Consider the following 5,658-nt stretch of genomic DNA (forward strand, 5'->3'; position numbering starts at 1 on the left):
ACCGGAAATGACATATATTACAGGGGTGAAAAACACTATTAATCCTTTTTCCTTTACCTAAAACTTATGGCTACAAGGCAAGCCTTGCATTTGCAACTAGGAGGCAAGTAAATTAAGTGTCATGTGTAGTTAAACTCGAGATAATTCGTTTCATCGTTTATAGCTTCTTGTCATAATCCAACACTCAATGAGGATATATTTTATTTAAAGCTTAACATTTCCTCTTCCTGTGTGTAGGCCACATAATCGGGCCTATATTCTTTAACAATTCTAACTTTCTTACCTTTTCAAGGTTCTATAACATCTCATACGTTGTTTCATAACTATTTTTTATTACTATAATGTGATAAGATATAGTCTTCCTACTAGTGTAGTGCTCCCATAGAGCCCCCACTAATTCTTAATATAAGGGTATTTATTTTCAAAGAACTAGACATCGTTTGATTTTATGACCACTTTAGCATTTAGTTCATAAAACTTATATGCTTTGCTATTTATGTCATACCCAATGAATACAAATTCATAAGCTCTATTAACGAGTTTAACTCTCAAGAGGTCCAGAATCCGAACATAGACCAGACAACCCTAAGCTTGAACCAAAATATCACTTTTAACTTGACAAGTATATCACTTTTATTTTTCAAAATTGCAGTCATTAGTAGATATTTTCAACCACAATTCAATCATCGATCTTTCAAAAAACAAAAAATAATATTTTTTAACTGCATACTTCGGATAAAAATGTAACCTTGAAATTTACAAGTCCTTGTGAATACGATACTCTTTCTATTACGATACCATACCCATACACTTGCGGACATATCAATATTATGATAGGTGGTAGGGTTAAAAAAAAATTACGGCAATCTTAAATTGAAGGTCATTGTGATATCTTAAAAATAAAGATAGACATATATAATATAAATAATATTAGTTTTTGTTCCTTATTCATTTAATTACCATTATTTTAAAGTACAAAACAATAACTACGTGGTTCTTAAAAATAGAAAAATTTAAAATTTAAATTATTGTGTGTTAATACAATAACTAAATGATACATCACATAATATTCTTGAAGAATCTTATAGGCACATTACTCAAGTACATGAACATATGCCTGAATTTGAGAAAATTGACAAATTTTTCAACATAATACACTTCGGTTGAAAAGGAAACGGGCACATCTCTATTGGACAATCATAATCTTGAGTACATTCATTAAGCGCTGGAATGAGAAAAGAGAATAAAATTATGTTACTAAAATGAAATATGGTTTACCATTAAGGTGGATGTAGTTAAAGAAATATGAAAATAATACATAATGGTTTACCATTAATGTGTATTGAAACGAGAAATAGAGAGAGAAAGATAATCATAACATAAACGAATTTGACAATTTCAGCCATATATTCTCGCGTCTAAGAAATATAATATAATTTTTATCACTTTATAATTTATAAAACTCACCCTCTCCTTACACGCATTAAATAGTTTTTCGCGTTTATAAAGTGTCAATAACCTTCCTAAAATTTGAATCATTATTAAATGTCTCTTAAGTATATCAAATTGTTGTTTTATCCTTTTAGCACACTGTAAAAGGTCACGTAAAAAATCTACTAATCATAAGAATTCATTCTTCTTTTATCAAGTTTCAATTATGTAATAACCTTTCATGACAAAGAAGAGAAAATAAAAAGAGGAATAACATTGTTGGTTTTCATGTGAGTCTTAGGCAATAGAAGAACCATAGCTAATGCATAGATTAAATTTTAAATTCATCAATACTTACTCAAGAGAGAATAAATAGATCATGATTGGAAATGGTATATGTTTTGATTCATGGAACTTCTTGTAGTAACAACATATATTTTTAAACCCATCAGAAAAGTTACTTTTGAAGCCAATCCATTGGGTAATTTTCAAAATCATAAAAGGAACATTTTTTTATAGGTAAATATTAATAGTTAGTAATTAGTTGTTAGTATATTACAAATGCTCCATCTTCCAAATTTGAACCTAAAATCTTCAACTCCTTCTACCCATATCTCAAACCAATTAAGCTATCTGATCCCTCATAAATTAAACATTTTATTTATATATTTACTTGGATAAGTATCTGTTTTTAGGTTATGCGTAATATTTGAAAGGTTACATTGTGAAATTAATACACATAAATACAAGAAGTTTTACACCCCAATTTTTATAATGCTTTGTTTGTGCTTGATACTTGATGTCTATTATGTATGCCATGAATTTGAGTTAATGGATTGAGTGTAAGGTATTTTAGACGAGTTTTGGAATCTATTTCAAAAGAGAAAACCCCCATTTTTCACAAACCTGAATATCTTGCATTCTGAGCTAGGTAATTTGAAATCAAGTATTTTTGTCTAATTTTGTAATGCAAGGGAATTTACTCTCATTGTGATGTACTTAGAAAATCATTTTCAAAGGCTCACATTGCCTTGTGACCTGAGTAAATCATAATGAGATGACGTTAAAATATGTGTTATTATTAATGTCATAATCAAAAATTTGACCCATTCTATTTCAAATTCTTACACAACTTTAGGAGAGACAAAAACATAGCCTCCTAGAGATTTTTCTCTAAGTCGTCTAAAATCATCATATTTCCTACCACTATTGACCAATCTCATTATTTCACAACTTAAGATAGCAACTTCAATAGTAGAAATCTTGTTGTGCAGTTCTCGCCAATTGGTAAGTCTCAGTCATCCTACATTCGTGATTGATTCTTTAGGATATTGTTATATCTTTATATATATATATATATATATATATATATATATATATATATATATATATATATATATATATATATATATATTGGACTTGGGCCCAATACCACAATAGAATCCATTAGGCCCATGAACCAACTACACCGTCTTAAACGTGCCTCAAGATGGTCACATATGCGCCTTACCGCACATGAACACCGCCCTAAGACGATCATGATCATCCAATTCATCTCCATCAGTATTCTGCGCTCTACGTTGCATTTCCCTAAAGCAGTTACGACGATACTCGTCTATATCACTGTGGCATCACAGCTATGCCTAGGTACAATCATATATTTACACACTCTTTCACACTTTCTCATGTTCATTATGATACTGGCTTGAGTGTCGAAGGACAGTATCCGTCTCACCAGAGCTTCTCCTAGACCGTACTGAAGTAGATAAAATAGTCACAAGGAAGGGGGGTTTGAATTGTGACACTTTAAAAATTAAACATGTAACTTAAAATAGATTCTCAAGTTTTGGACTTGAAATAGTTAAGTTAGTGAATTGACTTCAGAACGTTCTGAAGTAGTTATGCAGAAACAGTTTAAATATACATATGTGTTTGTGTGTGTAATGTATACTGAAAATAAAGAGTATAGGGAAGAGAGGAAGAACACACAAAGATTTATAGTGGTTCACCCAATGTGAGCTAGTCCACTCCTCACAATCTTGTGAGAGTTTCTACTATGATGTTTGAGATAACCTCTCAAATCCTGCACCTTACAATGTTGTTCACCTGAACAATTACAACAACTGTATTCTCTAAGCCTAAGCAGGCTTGCACCTTCTTGCTAAGTTACCCACTTAGAATTTTACAACTTCTGCTCAAACTAACACTTTAGTACCCCTAAAGCTAGATGAGACTTTCTTTACAATTTGTTTGGAAGTTTGAATGATTGAAATCAGACAAGAGAAGAAGAATGAAGGGAGAATTTTATCTTTAAAAAGATAAGAGAGAATTGATTTACACTTGAAAAGACTTCTTGGAATCTTTGCTAAAGCTTCACAACAATGTTCTTGTTGTTTTTCTTGTTGCTTTGCAATGGTGCAAGTAATGCTAAGACTTTGATCTTTATTTATAGAGTTTTTGGGCTCATATAGCCGTTGTAGGGTGTCCAATGGTCTTGTGACATGTGTCCTGGGCCCCACTAACTTTTACTTGAAAATTTGGGCAAACTGAAATACTTCAAAATGTTGTTGTGTTCTTGAGAATACTTCAGAATGTTGTTGTGTTCATCATGATCTTCATCTGGGTTCATGTGGATGAAGGGTCAGATATACATCTGGGATTTTGCAGATGAATGTCACATGAATTTCTGGGTTGTACTTGAAGATTGTTTGGACGTACTTCAGAATGTTTCTGGATCAGATCTTCTTTGAAATCTGTCTTGGAACTAGTGCAGGATCTCATAAAGTGGTGATGTCACTTCAAGCCCATGCTTTAGGGGATTTGGTTTGCTTTGTACAGTACCAACTCCCTTATGTGTCGAATTAATGTTGAACCAGACTTGATCTTGCTTTTAGATTTGGTTTTTACTTTCCAACCACTATACTGTTCATGTCAAAAAAAGCATGGAGCAGGATCGAACTTTCTGAACTCAGGGGACTTCAGAATGTTCCTTTTGTTTCACTTAGGATGATTTGTAAGACTGTTATTTGATGTAATCAAATCCTAATAGTGAAACATTGATGAAGTGCAGCATGGAAAACATCTAGGATGATATTCTTGATGGAATATTCCTAATGTTTTGTACTTCAAATATTCATAGTCTTGAATGAATATTGAAGATGCCCCTTTTGACTTTAATCAAATAAATGCCTTTATTCCTTGATTGATCTTAGTCAATATACTTTACTGGGCTTTTATTTAAGTCACGTAAACCTTGAATGTTTTTTATAATGTTCATATATTTCTGAGCTTGTTCTTGATAAACCTTAAGAACAACTTTCTGAACTATCTTCAAACCTTCTGAACTCTGACTAACCTTCCGAACTCTGACTGAGTTCATAAGCTTTAATGTTCTTTGATCACTTGATTCTTGGTTTGATTTATATTTTGTTTGTGTCTTGGTTAATCACTCAAGAGCGCACAAATACCAAGAACTATCAAAGTCCATTAATCCTTTAATTACCATAGATGCCTTTAATGATTTCTTGATCCAAAGTCAAAATCATTTTCTGCATAAGATATGTTCATGTCACATCTGTTCTTGGTGTGGACATTGATTTATGGGTTTGCTCTAATGAACCTTCTAAGCAACCTTCTGAACAACTTTCTGAACTCCTTCTGGATTCATACATATGAACTTCATAATGTTTCTTCTTGGTTCCTTCCTTTTTGTCGGTTTATACTTTATGCTGAACATTCTGATGTCTTCAAACATACTGATGTTCTTCAACAGTTTGAACCTTATGAAGGTTGTTTCTTTATTTCCTTCAAAAACTACTTGAAGCATATAAATGAGAGATCATTTGTTTTGACAAACAAGATGATTCTTTCTTTGATGTCCAAAAGAATATTTATTTGCATCATTGCTTGCAATTGATGACTTTAAATATTCTTGTTTATCCATGAAGTGATCCTTTAATTACTTCTGAAAATATTGTGGGTTAATGTTCATGATCATTATGAACTCCATTCATATGAACATTCTGAACTCCATTCATATGAACATTTTGAACTTTGTTCATATGAATATTCTGAACTTTAAACTTCTTATCTTTAGAAGTTTTGGAAGTGTGATACTTTGAGGAGATTCTGAAAATCTTCCTAACTTGTATGCATATTTTCTTTTATCTTGTTTACCCATGGAGGATCTTCAAATCATATATATAACACTCAATGTGAGTTTTGTCA

At 31.7% G+C, this 5,658-nt stretch overlaps 1 long non-coding RNA gene across 1 annotated transcript; it reads right to left on the minus strand.

Annotated features, from left to right (window-relative positions):
* Positions 1-908: 908 nt before the first annotated feature.
* On the minus strand, positions 909-1,439 carry LOC11438978 (uncharacterized). Its single transcript, XR_003007319.2, has 2 exons — positions 1,331-1,439; positions 909-1,225 (listed from the first exon to the last, which is right to left on the minus strand). It is a non-coding gene; the product is annotated as an uncharacterized lncRNA (long non-coding RNA).
* Between the last annotated feature and the right edge of the window lie 4,219 nt (positions 1,440-5,658).

This window comes from Medicago truncatula, chromosome 7 (assembly GCF_003473485.1).
Source record: "Medicago truncatula cultivar Jemalong A17 chromosome 7, MtrunA17r5.0-ANR, whole genome shotgun sequence".
Classification (NCBI taxonomy): Eukaryota; Viridiplantae; Streptophyta; class Magnoliopsida; order Fabales; family Fabaceae; genus Medicago; species Medicago truncatula.